Consider the following 16,597-nt stretch of genomic DNA (forward strand, 5'->3'; position numbering starts at 1 on the left):
ACATTTAATTTTATATTATCAATTACGGTAATGCAGTAAAACCTGTAATAATAAACAACGCTTTTAGCCCACGACTATAAATTGGATAGAGTTAGATAACCTAAATAAATAGGACTTAACGATTGGAGGGCTTATCACACCAAGGCCGACAGAAAGAAAGACTAGATCTTTAATAAAAAAGTTAGACTTTAATAATCATATTCAAATTTAGGTAAGTATGCATTTCGGGTACAGGACCCCTCGTCAGCTTACTAACACATGGCACAAATTTGGAAAATGTGGGAGAAAATAAGGCATTTACTTGTCCCAAATAATATCATATACCTCATTGATATTGTATTAAAATTTATGATTGATTGTTATAGTTCTGTCGTATATGGGTTACATTAAATACTGTAAATACTGTATATATTAGATAAGACTTTGTATTGGTTAACTATTGGTGTTATAATTATTATGTTTGTGTTATGTGTTTGTAAGCTGATGAGGGGTCCTGTACCCGAAATGCATAATTACCTTAATTTGAATATGATTATTAAAGTGTAGCTTTTTTATTAAAGATCTAGTCCTTCTTTCTATCGGCCTTGTGTGATAAGCCTTCCAATCGTTAAGTCCTATTTATTTAGGTTATCTAGCTCTATCGAAAGTAAAACTTGAATAAAACGGAAAATGAATATAAAGGGATTCGACTGCCTAAATGGAAAAAAAAACTTGAAAACGAGGTGATTTTCAATGTCAAATTTTTTAATAAGGCAGAAACCTGTTTAAAGCGAAACCGAATTTGCTTCATTTGCTTCATGTAAGAAAGACTATTTAACACGAACGAGCAATTATTTGTTTATTGTCAGATTGTCACAATGCGGGCTGGAATTTTTAATCATATTTTAAATTTATTTAATGCAAAATATATGCTCTCTACCTCAAATTAGTAGTGTCTTTCCCTGTACATCATACTGCTTCTGTTAGCAATACAGTCGTGTCGGTCATGTATCTAACACGTTTTAAAAAAATTTCTGAATTGAAATAACGTGACTTCCGTTTTGTATCGGATGATTTCATATAGTTAATCGTGGCATCGGCCACAAATTTTTCCTCGTTCTTGTCTCGCATTTCAGCTGTTTAAATCCGTTCTTGAGATTAAGATAGGACAGACAGACAGACAGTCAACAGTGGAAATTTATAGGTCTGCAATTTTTTTCAAATTGAAGGCCACTATCTATGAAATAATACATTGAAATTTGTAAGGATTTTTGTTTTAAACAAATAAAACCTATAAATTATACTGAAATAAATTTTTCTTTCCTAATGTATATGTAGAGATATATGACTATAATGTTTTTCCTTGAAACATTTTTCGTAGTACTTTTGTAATCGTTTAAAAATATCTTGACAGTACATTAATTTTCCTTATATTATCTTGACAGATTTATTTGCTTAATTTTTTTTTTAATGTTATTTACAATAAGTCTGATGTCATTATTTCTTTCGTAATATTTACGGATACAGCTGACCCTTGATAATCCGACAGGTATGGGACCAAAGGGGATTACCAAAAGTGTCCGGATTACCGAAAATGATTACATATTTGGCATTGTTTTGCTAGCAGTAGCCTACAATATTCCTACATTTTATGAGTAAAATGCTACCTAGGTTAATATGGAAATGAAACACTCATTTCAGTTAACTAAAACATGTTTATTAAAAGAAATATGGAAGCCAATAAATGTACAGTACATACAATATGTATAGGCATAAATAATACAGTACATACAGTATGTATAGGCATAAATAATACAGTACATACAGTATGTGTAGGCATAAATAATACAGTACGTACAGAACTGCTCACGGAAAACACAAGAAATGTGTGTCGTCCTGTAAGAATTGGGTGGGGAGATTCATGTCGCGACATTCTTCTGTGCAAGCAGACACGTAACGGGACGGGGACTACGGTGACCTTGACAGGGAAGTGCGTCCGACTACTGAGCATGTCGGATTACAAAAGCGTCGGATTATCAAGGGTCAGCTGTATTTCGATATTATTTTATTTAAATACAAAAAAAAAAACATATTTTAAAATTAAATTTTTCTCTAACAAATATGCAATTTTCCGCCTGAAGGGAAAAATTAACGTTATGTTACCATTCGGTTTGGAACTCACGTAAAATTATAATAATTTCGTACTTCTATACATTTTAAATATTTTGTGATTCGTTGAAGATTATTGAAACCTGTTTGAAGCTATTGTTATAATCGTCAGATAGACATAATTATTCCACATTTGATGTAATTACTTTTGCACAGATGAGTAACTCCTACAGTTACAATCAAAATAGCTTTAATATAAAAAACGAAAACCACAAGAAATAAAATTTTATCCTGCAGAAAATTTATAATATTTTTAATGCAGACGAACACATGTTCATGCAATTGAAGTTTTTAGCTTTTCCTGACATGAATATGTAAAATTGTAAAATGCTTTTCGTAACAACCTTTTTAAATTTTGTTATTGCTGGGCTGCAATTTTTTCAAATTGCATTCCAATAATAATTTCATTCCCACTATAAATAATACAATTATAAATTCTCACTGTCGTCCGTCCGTTGCCTGTCATTTCTTGATCTCGAGAATGGAGTTAGATGAAAGATGTTCTATACCAGATATGGAAATCGTAGGCCCCGCTTAACTATATAGGATCGTCCGATGCAAACGGAAATCACGTTATTTCAATTCAAATATTTTCCCTGAATGATGTTAAACAGATGACCGGCATGACTCAATTGATAAAGGAAAAGTATAACATACAGAGGCCAGCCGTTACTAATTTGAGGTGAAGAGCATATGTTTTAAATTAAATAAATTATAATAGAAATATGATTAAAAATTGAAGCTCGGCATTGTGACGATGTCTCAATAAATAATTACTCGTTTAACTTAGGAAGTATTCAATATTTGTTTGTTTTTTAAAAAAGAAAAGTTTATAAGTATCCAAACTCCGGAGGGACATCTCACAACTTTAAATATTTATAAAAAGTTTTTAAGAAAATTCTTGAGTAAAATTGTTATTTCCTCAACTGTGTTTGAAATGACTAAGTGAAAAGACACATCTTGTATGTATTGTTTACTCAAGAATTTTCTTAAAAATTTTTGTATACTTAAATTTGTCCTGGCAAATTTTTATAAAATGTATTTATTTAAATATTTAATTACAAAATGTTTTGCAAAATATCTAAATACAAATAGAGCAAACTGTTCAGAGTAAGTGTAAAAAAAGGAGAAAATGTAAATAATTTCACCATTTACTTTTTAATTACGAATATCTTTTAGCAATTCCTCCTTTTTATTATTCTTATAGGCCTACAGTTTTATATGTTTAAAAATATTATTAATATTTTAAAAAAATGACTTCACATGATAAATCGATTTAAAATGATACATTTTAAATCGAAAATAATTGATCACCTATTGGTAGAATCGACATTAATGATATAATCAATATTATATCACTAATGGATATATAATATGTATATAATATACTATAATAAATATATAATAATAAATATACATATTTAAAATTATATATTAATTATATTAATTAGTTTTAAATCCTCTACTATATAAAGAATATATTTTTAGATAAAAGTTTTATATCTTTATAAATATTTCTTTGTCTATTAAGAATAAGAAGTACACGATGCTAAAGCAAAGTGTTATAATTACACGTATTTTAGTTAGTGGAAGCAACGACCTTGCTATGAATCAATTCTACCTGGTTTAGCTAATAATCCCAGTGTAGCTTACAGAAAAGACATAAAGATTTCATTTGGATGAAAGTAAGCCAAAAACGTATTTCAGAAACATCGAAAACTAACAGTTTCTTCCTATTGAAGCGGTTATTGATCAATCATTAATAATTTAGCATGATTATGCTACACTTATATAAATATATACTGTATATAAAAAACCATATATAAAAAAACCATTATTTATCTTTTAATTGCGTGTTTTTTTGTTGGATATTTCAAGATTAAAATTCAATGAAAACATTATAAGGTTGTTTCGTAAGCTTTTTACGTGACATCGAATTAAATTCAATACTTTAAACATCGCCAATTAGTTAATAAAAATACAAAAATTAATTTATAGACTATCTATTACTTTCTATATATGTCCATTATTCCCTCCAGTTATATCAATAGATTTAAATCTGGATTCAAATACTGTCATAAATATTGTTAATATAAATTCTGTATCAAATAGATAAAGGGGTATCCATCTCTGATATGCGTACATATCAGAGATGGATACCCCTTTATCTATTTGATACAGAATTTATATTAACAATATTTATGACAGTATTTGAATCCAGATTTAAATCTATTGATATAACTGGAGGGAATAATGGACATATATAGAAAGTAATAGATAGTCTATAAATTAATTTTTGTATTTTTATTCTTTTATATATGTTTTATTCACAGACATTCTCTTTTTGAGAAAATATAATTGATGCCTACACCATATATTGATGAAGTGATGAAATGATTTATCTATCTGGATAATACTAATGCACCATTATTTTGAAATTCTCAAGTAAAATAAAATAGGATTGTTTATCAGTATGCGGTATAGTGCTATATATTTTAAGGCATATTGCAACAAAATTTAGTGTTCTAGCTTGTAATAGCAAATCAAGATAGCTCAGTTTAATTAAACATTGTATATTGCACAACACTAATTTAATAAAAGACTAAAATTTGATTTTAATAATTAAAATCTAAAATCTTTTCTAAAACAGCAAAAGCATTTCATTTTTGTAAATTTATAATTGAAAAAAATTCTATTTAAAATAATACAATTAAAGCAGGGTAAACTAGTTTTAGAAAATTTCCAATTTTTATTGCTATTTCTGTCCCCCCTATTTAATTAAACGTACATGTAATAAAATATATTAATTATAAAAACTATTGGACGTTGTTTGTGACATTAGAAACTACATTAACATTATGGAAGTCAAATATGTGGATTAGAAGTTTAGAAGGATTAAATTAATTTGATAAAAAAATTCCATAAAAAATAATTAAGCGTTAATCGCGCATCAATAAAAGTAATTATGTAAATTACTAAAGTAAAAAATAATAATTTCTAGTGTTTTTTTACTTAGGAAGTATTAGTTGGATTGAAAGATACAACATGAAAATTCACCATTTATGACAGGCTATATGTATGCCATCTTGTAACGAAATTTTAAACTAAAGACCTCTCCAAATTATTTATTTACCTGCTAATACATTGTAGTGTAAATGTTATGAGTTTGCATTAAAAAACGAAAATATTTATATATATATATTTTTACAGCCTCTCTTTTCATTAAACAAAAAAAATGCTATATATAAAGTTACTATTTATAAAAAAAGCAAAAATAGAAGAAATGTTACTTATAATTTGGTTCATAAAAATATTAACATTTAGAATTGTTTATTTTCATAAATTTTGAAATAAGTTGAATTACTTGAATTTTTTAATTAAAAAAATAGCGAAAACGGAATTGACACATTACATTTACATTAATGCCATCTGGAGATCATAATAGTAACTATCTTTTACATACACAAATAATATATTTTATATATTATTTAAAAAATTTAACTTATTAATATATTACAAAATAATAATTAAAATGTATTTGTTTTTTTTTTATTCTAATAACTTATTATTCTTATTTTCATAATAATAAAATTCATTTATTATTTTAATATTTTAAAATTTAATTTATCATAAATATCTAAACAATAAGAAATGAATTCATTTACTGAAATAACGCTTTTAAACAATGGAAAACATTTAATATTTTAAATTATTTTGATTTCTTAGATAGCTTTTATGCATTGGAAAATTACAGGAAATAGAATGGCGTCACCAAGTGTTTCTTATATAAATTTTTTTATTATTTTGTTAGTTTATGTACTAATTTATGCTCTTATATATTTGTTATTCATTGCTTTGTGTAGTTTTTCACATTTATATTTAACTTTGTTAATTAATTTACAAAATATAATAGTGAAAAATATTGTAAACAAAAGCAGGTGTTTCTGCAGCACGTTACAGGTCATGTGACCGCAGAAACACATGCTTTTGTTTACAATATTTTGTATTTTAAATGTGTTCTTAACTGTTCTATACAAAAAAAAATGTTATCAATATTTCTTGATGTTTAAAAACTGAAGATGACACGTAGAACAGGTTGAAAACGTTTGTTACGGTTATTAAATACTTCTCAGTGAGTTGAGGTGTTTTTGTGTGGGTAAAGAAGCATCCAGCTGTGTATTAATTAAGTATTTTATGTTATAATAAAGTGTTTATATTTTTTGCAGGGGGCGCTGCTTGCTGCAAAAAGTGTTGGTGAACTTTTTTGTGAGCTTGTTTTGAATTTTAAAATTATGGGAAATATTGAGTTTTGGATAATGGAGTTTGAGTTGTTAATATTAAGTGGGATTGAATTAAATCCTGGTCCTGTTGATCGTACTCCGCCGCATTCATAGATTCAATCATCGGTATCTGCTGTAAAGCGACGTCGTTCTCTGAGCGAACCTTCCTTAAAGTCGGGGAGACTGGATGATTTTTTCTTTTCAAAGATAGACTCAAGTAAGTCCATTCCTAAGAAGATTATTTCATATTTTTCGACTTTAAACGAGGTTGTTACAAGGATTGACTGGTTGGTTAATTTACATAATGAACACGACTAACGATTAACCCAGTTGAAGGTTAAATTAGAAGGAATTTTCAAACTTAAAGATTACATGGAGGGGAAAAATAGTTTTATCTTGCATTCTATAGACAAAGTGTCGAATGAAATGAGAAAGAAAAATATTTTGATTAAAGGTTTAACTGATGACAGTTCCGATTTGAGTAGGAACGTGCAAAACCTGTTTTCTAAACTGATATGTGAATCAAAATCAATTCCAACAGTTAAGATGGTGAAATTTAACCGATCAGATACAGTATTGGTGGAATTGCAGTCATTTGCAGACAAGAAATTAATTTTTGGTAACGTTAGAAAGATAAAGGCAAATGATGTATTGAAGAATATACAAATATTTGATGATTTATTCTGGTGTTCAAGACTGAGACAGAAAAAACTTCTGCCTTTTTTACACGATTATAGGCTGGAAGACAGGAAAGTTCGACTGATGGCTGATGTTTTGCAAGTCGACGTTAAGAGATATACTTACGACCTAGATAGAGGAGAATTATTAAAACTTGATTTTTTAGTGGAAAATCGAATAGCTAATTCTCAAAATCTTCATTCAAGAAAGTGTACATATTGGATTGAAAGATACAACATGGAATTCTCAGGGTACCCTCTTGACTAATCTGAATGATAATGATTTTTTTAAACATATTTCTGAAACTGATATTTTGGGACTAACCGAGACTTGGTCTACAGCTCCACTGTGTTCGAAAGTTAAAAGCCTTAACTGTAGATTAAAAATTTTTGAGGTAATGTCTACTAAAACTTTAGGAAGATGTAGACCTTCGGGCAGGTTACTTCTAGATATAAACGAAGACCTGTGGGAAGTAAACTTGCTGCTGTCATGGCAACGTACAATGGTTGTTAGAGTGAAATTTAACCGGAGGCAAAATAAAGGGCAACGAGAAATGATAGTTATATTAGCATATCTTCATATTCCTATCTTTGAAACTTTAATTGCAAAATTGGAAGATTTGATTTCTAATTATGATCTTCTGCTGATGGAAGATTTTAATGCACAAATTGGCTTGACTATGGACACTATTTATCACGGGGATGCGATTTCAAACATCCGACTATCAAATGATAAAATTTGCAATAAAAGAGAAAATTTACTTATTGAACTAGTAAAAACTTATAATTTATACATAATAAATGGTCGATACCCTTTTCAATCATCAGCAGACTTTACTTACACTTCCAAACTGGGTGCTCCAGTAATCGATTTAGTGATCTTGAGCGAGAGTCTGGTAGAGAAATTGCATACATTTTTTATTTCTAAAGATTATAAGTTTGACCATCATTTGGTCATTTCTGAAATCCTGCTAGACACTGACAAGGATAGAAAATCTAACTTGATTGACAAGAAAACAGGACTAATCTAAAAAGAAGTTTATATTCTGAAACAGTTTTGGCCAAATATGTAAATATTGTCTTAAGTTATGGAATAGAGGACAGATATTTTGCGATTCTTGATTTGATTAAGTCATCAGCTAAACAATGTAGAATGACAACATACCTGGGAACGACAAAATTACCATCTTCAGTTTGGTTTGATAGAGACTGTAGAACAGCGAAGAAACTAAAGAACAGGATGCTGAGGAAATTTCGAATATCCCGTAATAATGAAGATTTAAAAAAATTGTGATTCTAAAGCAATTTTTCGTTCATTATGCAAGACTAAAAAGAATAACTACTGGTCAAATATTAGTAGACAGTTGCAGCCTGTTAATAGGTTCATAGGTTAAATCCGATAATCAAATTCCTCTTCACGACTGGGAACGTTTTGTAGAATATAACTTTTGCTATCCAACTTCTGATTCAATTGTTGATTTTGACCGTGATAATGTCTCTCCTATTTTAGATGATCCAATTTCACTCACTGAATTAAAAACTTCAATTTGCAAACTTAAAAGAAAATCAGCCCCTGGTATGGATGGTATAAAAAAATGAATTTATTATATACCTCCCTGATGAAATGTGTTTAGAATTACTCAAACTATTTAACAAGATTAAGGAAACATCGAAATTTTCTGAGCATTGGAAAAATGTGTTGTCGTAAATGACTTACAAGAAAAGAGTCAAACTAAATCCTCAAAACTATCGTCCAATAGCGTTGTTAAATACCTTTAGAAAGTTGTTTCACCGGAATTTCGGCAGATCGGTTGAATCAATGGATAATAGAATTTAATGTTATCTCCCAGTTTCAAGGAGCATTTGTTAGAGGAAGAGGAACCATGTACAACGTCTTTATACTTAATGGTTTAATACAGTATGTCCTGTCAAAAAAAAGACGTAAAATCTATTCGATATTTGTGGATTTGGAAAAGGCTTTCGATAGAATCAATTTTAATATTTTATGGGAAAAGTTACATTTATTAGGAGTTTCAACTTCGTTCATTAAGGTACTTAAAAATTTATTTTGAACACAAGATATCACGTGAGAGGCAATCTGGCAAATACTAAGGGTGTCATTTCTGATGGTGGGTTGCCTCAGGGAGAACCTTTAAGCCCCCTGTTGTTTATATTATTTATTAACGATTTACTACAATTGTTTTCTACCTCTGAAATTTCGGGATTTGCGCTTGGAGAATCTGTTGACCCGCATTGCTTAATGTACGTTAATGATGTGAGATGCTGCTGGCAGATTCAAAAACGGGTTTGCAACGAAAACTTTCTCTGCTAGTTAATTATGATAAAAGAAATGATCTTACAGTTAACTTACAAAGAACGAAGGGAATGGTTTTTCGCAACGGAGGCAGACTACTTAAATCTGATAAGATATTTATGAATAATACTGAAATTAGTTTTGTGTCATATTTCAAGTACCTAGGAATACATTTTTCTTCTTCAGGTGCGTATAATCATCATTTCGATTTAATAGCCAAAGACATACAGAATAAGACAGACTATATGCTTACTCTACAAAAACGAATGATGTTAAGTTCTAAAAATAGTATCCTTAAACTTTTTGACGCTTTTATTGGTTCAAAGATGACTTATTTATTTCCGGTCTGGAAACTGGAGTTTCTGTCTAAACTAGAAAAAGTACAGATGAAATATTTTAAGAGACTTTTTAAAATAGAACGTTCAGCTTCAAGCTCTGCAGTTCGTCTTGAATTGGGAAGACCTCCATTGGAATTGAAATTTGTCAAGGCTATTCTTCTGTCTTTGGTCAAAAGTTATGGAGTTACCCTCATACGACTTGCGCCGAATTACTTATAATGTTTTGTTAACAGCAGTCAAACCTGATAAGAAAAGTTGGCCTGCTTCAGTAAGAATATTTTTGATAGCTTGGGTTACTCCTTCTTGTTTTCAACTCGATCAGCTTCATTGTTGAGAACTCACTCAAACTAAGTCAGACCAGCTGTGGAATCAGGATATATCGTCCACTTCAGCTAAACGAATTAACTTATTTGAAACTCCCCTGGGTTGGTGTACAAAAAACTACTTAAACTGTGAGACTAATTTTTCCACGAAAAGCCTCATTATGCAACTTAGACTTAATAAATTTCGGATTATGTTAAAGGGCTACCGGATAAATATATTAAGAGAAAAGTTTTGTAGTTATTGCGGCAGTAAAGAGGAAGATAATCTCTTAATACATTTGCTTGGATCTTGTCAAGTGATATATCAACTAAAATGTCTTGTACTAGGAGATTTCAAGTATAATCATTTGAAAAATGAGGACATGTCAAAAATTACTTTATTTAAGATTTTCTCCTTCTTCTCTAAATCTTTAGTAATAAATTATCACAAAAATTCTATGAATATTAAATAACATTATGTAACTAAATTGTTCCTCCGTTGTAAGAAATAATTTAAATCAATAAACATTAAATTAAATTAAATTAAATATTTTTGCAACAGATTGTATAAATTATGTGAGAACGTGTGTTCTTGTGAATATCGCGTTTATAGAAAAATTATTGGACTGAAATTTGAAAAAAAAACTGTTGTCTGTCTGTTCTCATCTCGAGAAAGAGGTTAGAGAGATGAAAGTAGAGACCAGATATAGAATGATCAGGAGCAGAAGGTCCAGATTAACTATATAAAAATGTCGGGTTTAGAATGTATTTCACGATATTTCAATTTAAATTTATAACCCGAACGAAGGTAAATGGATGAGCAGCACGATTCTATTGCTAACAGGAAAAGTATAATCTATAGAGCGAGACCACCACTAAAAGAGTTGAGAACAATGTGACAAATAGTTGTAGGCCGGCATTGTGACGATGTCACAATAAATAGTCTCTCGTTAAAATTACTTCGGTTTATTTGGTTACTGCAATGCGACACGTAAGCGATCTGCCGAGGGGATGCATTCCAAGAATACTTTCATGGGAAGCTGGACCCTATTTAGGTGAAGAAAATCCGGAAACCACGTGGCCGTGCTCGAACCCACGACTAACTAACTACCAGAGTTCGGTGGTTTTATGCACTCGGCTACTGGAGAACGCTTATTAGAATTAAGAAAGTACCGTTCAGAAATGAAAAAACCCAAGTGGTTATATGTGGAAAATTAAATACTTATAGGTTTTTTTTGCAGGGTAACACTTTCCATTTCACACAGGCAAGTGTATATGCTATCTGTCACAGTAATTATATAGCGCGTCTATTTCCCGCTATACCATAAGTGAATATAATATTTAAAAAAAGATATAATTTTAAAATATACATAAGAATTATATTTAGCTTATTATTTTGTTAAATTTTTGCCAATAGATGGCGCTACGTGTAAATCAGCAAATTAATATAGAAATTAAATGATTTACAGAAATCCAATAGAAATTTTAGAATGGGACGTAGACATTATCTAAGTTAGGGGATTATAAACTTAACTGCCGTGTTTCGTAGTAATTGATCAAACGGCCTAGAAGTGTATAGCGAATTTATCGCTTAATCAATATTTATGGATATTTTTCAATATTGTTTGAAAATTCCATTATGAAATCACGGAAATAGCATTAGTTTTGTAACGGATGTAATAAAATGTATTTTAAAATTTTAGTTATTTCTATGAAATATAGGTATACTTTTGACAGGAGGAATACATGTTTTTCCACTATGTAAAGTTTTTAAATATTTAGTTTAATGAATTAATGCTTTGTCTTGTTATAAAACTATCAATGATATTTAATTATGTTATTATTATTATGTATTCTAGCTTTAGTATTAAATTTCATCATTTATTTTCATACGAAAATGATGTTTATTTAGAGTTTCTTTATCATATACCACTTCAATATAAGTCTTTTTCCCGTAAAAATTTCTCCCCAGAAGCATTTTCTCTTGGCAGATTGACCACGTGTTAATTTTAATTAATAAGTTAGAAAATTAGACTTGGCATACAGAGGAAACGATTAGGCATTTACATTATTGGGCTGCAATTTGAAAAAATTGTAAATTTATAAATTCTCACAGTCGTTCGTTGTCTGTCTGTCATTCCTTAATCTCAAGATCAAAGTTAGGTACATAAAATTCGAGATTAGAATGTTGAAATATTTGGATTAGTAGGTCCTGATTAACTATACACGAACATCCGATGCTAACCGGAAGTCATGTCATTTCAGTTCAAATATGTTCCCCAAAAGGTATTATTTAGATGTCTAGCATTACTCTATTGTTAAAGAAAAAGTATGATGTGCAGGGGCAAGCCACTATTAATTGGAGGCGGAGATATTTTAAATTAAATTAATTAAAAATATGATTAAAAATTACAGCCCAGCATTGTGACAATGCCACAATAAATAATTACTTGTCTTCATTAAATTTTCGAAGAAATTTTAATAACAGTTGATGATGATATGGAGGATGAAAATGTCTAATTTTACACATTTATAAAGTGATTTGTATATTTGAATAAATTAATGGTTAATTAACATTATAGTTTAATTATTGAAAACATTTTTCATAATATCGAAGAGAAATAACGCTGTTTAATTAGCTTTCATTACCTTCTTGATTAAACATATTTTATTAAATTGATAATTCTGAAATTTAATATAATAATCTGAGTGCAGTTACAACAGATTTTTTTAGCTCCAGCAATGGCTTACAATAAGAAGTATTTTGTGTGTTAGTACAATATATGAATGCATTTACTTATACAGTATATACATTATATATAGCTTTATAAATATTCCACTAAAATAGCAAATGGTACTTTTAAGAATTTTATGCGCTATAAGTTTATATAATGTGAACATGAATCATGGATATAATAGAAAGCAAATATTCTTGTTATGTATTAACTTAATAAAAGGTCGCTATAGAAACTAGTTTTAATAAGTAAAATCAATCGGATAAGTAAATACTGTATTATAAATTATTTTTTCATGAATTGAACTGCATTAAAGTGGTACTGTATACTTATAATAACAATTTACAAGTTTTGGACACATATTTTTAAAAGTCGAACATATCATGTTCAACATTTTGTGTCTATATTCTTCATGGTCAGTTATATTCAGTTATATATTTTAATTACAAGTAATTACATATATTCAGTTATATATTTTAATTACAAGTCATACCCATGTTTGGTATATATATTTTAATTACAAGTAATTACATATAAATATAGTGTCCGTTATTAAGTATACGCTTTTCTAAATCTGTTTCTTAATGTAGAGTTATTAACGCTGACTTATAATAAGCGTAACAGACGTAACATTATCGCTTATTTATGAATTAAAACTTGTATATAAATAATATATTCAGTTAAATGAAGGACACTAATTATATCAAGGTGCACGTTTAGAATTTAATACCGAATAAGGTGCATTCAACATACTAATGAAGAATTTAAATGGATATCGATTTTTGTGATGCATACATCTAATGTTATCGAGCAATTAAGTTCTGATTTCCGAAATATTTTAATGGATAGATGAGCTGATTGTTCTATATTCGTGTTACATGAACATTATTTCAGACCAATACTGTTTATATAAGCCCATGATATTCACTGCTAAAATTAATGTTTCTTCTTCGGAGAGTGGAAATGAATATATTATATCATGCAAAACAAAAGCAAGCGAATGACTGCCATTTTAAAGTAGGCCTTACTGTTTCGTAATAACAAAAATTGATATACGAAAAATGAATGAAGTTTGTATTAATTGTTACCTAGAACCTTATTGGAGAATGGCCATGATTTACGGTTTGCAACTTTGCAAGAGATGCGAATGCCGAAGCAACAATTTTCGTCTCATGGAAAATATCTGGTTTAAAATTATTTATACTCAATTTGTAGAATTATATATATGGGCCCATTCTTTTCTAGTATTATTGCAGGCAATACCAGGTTTAAGCGATAAAGTAATCTGTGTTGGATGGTATGACGTATTCGAAGATGACACTTCAATAGTGAAATTCTGTTATCCAGTTATCTTCTTTTCTTATTCTGTTGCATTTAGTTTTCTGAAAAATACAAAAATTAATCTGGTAATGAAATTAAAACACGAATTCTTTCGAGAAAAAATGATCGACGAAGAGAATGTTGCCATAAATTATATTGCTAATTTTATTTCTTTGGTTGTGATATTTTCTTTAATCTGGTTTCAAATATCGAACGTGTTCTTAATTTATCCAGCGTTAAAAAATGCACAGAAATATCATGGAGAAGGTCTTTTTTGTTGCATTGAATTTGGATTAGCCGTGAATTTTATTGTTGGAGGGTTGGTATTTTTGCTGATAATGGGTGCAATTTTAGTATTTATTGCTCTAAAAGAATTTGAAAACCTTTCGAATGAACTCTTCTCAATAAGTAAGCATGATAACAATCTAAAAGCAAGATTGAACCAATTCATAGTGAATTATGAAGAACTGTGGATCATTCTAGAAGAGTTTAGTAATAAACAAAAGTTTTTTTTGATGATCGTTTATTTTTCTACGCTGTTTACAACATGCTTCTTTTGTTACGTATTCCTGTTTGTAAAGCTAAATACAACACTTACATACGGAGTTTTAGCTTTTCTTACTCTCTGCACGTTCATATGCATCGTACTTGGCTGCGTATTATGCTCTTTTGCGTTCATGGTAATGTCAATTACAATAAACAAATTTTATATTTCAGTGTATATTATTATTGTTTATTCTACTTTACAGATGGAGAATACCTTTCAAGATATTCGAGTCTATGCTCAACGTAATATAGAACTGAAACAGAAACTAAAAGTAGGTTTTGTGCTTAGCAGCTATCTATAGGAGAGGTGGGAGATCCAGCTCCGCTGCTGAAACTGCAATAGTTTCTTTGGAACGGTTCCAGGCGAAACTATCCATCTCTAATTTACAGCACTTCTTAATTTTTACTAGAAAATAAATTGGTTTTTGTCTTTTCAGATTGTTGACTTTATGAAAAGATTTGGTAAAGTCTCTTTGAGACTATCGATAGGCGGTATCTATCCAGTTACCAAAAAAATACCTTTAAAGGTAATTATTTCTATTAAAGGAAATTTAAACTAGTTAAGGAGTTGCTTATTCTTTTTTAGGTGACGTCCCGGCCTGAGTAAGTAATAAGGAATACAAGTTATTTTGATGATGGTGATGATGTCAGATTTTAACAGGCTGAGTCCAGACCTACCAATCACACAGCTGTCTGTACACTTTCTGTACCTCACCATCAAAATAACTTGAATTCTTTATTTCTTGTCGAGTGCCATCCTTAATCGTAAAATAATAAGCAAAGAGCAACATAACTCCTACGGTTCCAAACTTATGGAACACTCGTATGTATCCAGTATATATGTTACGGCTCAAACCCGTGAATCGAATAAAATTAACGTTATTTTAGTGCTTTCCTTAAAGCAAGTAACGATCGACTAATTCTAAACATTTTATATGTGGATAATGTTTAGAATTAAAATTAGTAGAAGTCACAAACTGGGGACTGACATTACCCAAAATCAATGAGTGAGACAAGAATAAAACTTTAAAATCCTACAATGAGTTGCTTAACTTTCCCGGCAATATTTAATATTTTTGTGGCGTCATATGTTATGATATTCTATTATAAAAAAAAAACTTTTTATATTTTTAACCATTAAAAAATGGCAAAATCCTTAATTTTGAGGGTAGGAATGGATTTTATTAAAAAATTGTAAATGCTAATAACGAGTAAAATCATCTCTAAGTCGGCCTCTACTCAAGATATAACAGTTAAAAGGGTAAAGGTCGACGGGGTTAAGAGACCCCTTTATCTCTTAACCCCGTCGACCTTCAATCACTAAAATTTAGTAGTATCAATCTCCCTATTACCCAAACTCCCATGCGAAATTTCATAAATTTTCGACAAAAACCACAGGAGTTATTACGCTTCAAACAGGGTGAACAAAGTTGTGCCATACAAAAACACTAATATCCACGCATACAGAAAAAATTCCTTTTTTTCTTTTTTTTTTGCACTTCTCGACATTTCAACGTATCCTGAGTTCTAAAATGTAAATATCTTGGGGCCATTTTTCGACCAATCGCCACACTTTCTCTCTGTTATATATAACAGAGCCGGGATAATAAAATCGCACTTCATTCATCCTATTTTAAATAAAGCGAGTAAAAGTTTAGGGTTTTACTGTGGTCGGATAATTTGCAAATTTTTTTCCAAAATAGGCAAATTGATCAAAAAGAAATTGCTTTATAAATAAGATAGAAGTTATTACTTGTTTGTTGTTGTATATTTATAATTATATAAAACCCAATAAATAAAAATAAATGTTACCAGTTATTATACGAAAATATCACCAAATTTAGCTAAAATAATCCTAACTTTAGAGCTAAAAATTTAGATTTGGCCCTAAAGTAGAAAAAAGCACTTTGATTTACAAACGTGCATAGATTTTAAAC

This window comes from Centruroides vittatus, unplaced genomic scaffold (genome assembly GCF_030686945.1).
Source record: "Centruroides vittatus isolate TY-2023 unplaced genomic scaffold, ASM3068694v2 contig_438, whole genome shotgun sequence".
Lineage (NCBI taxonomy): Eukaryota > Metazoa > Arthropoda > Arachnida > Scorpiones > Buthidae > Centruroides > Centruroides vittatus.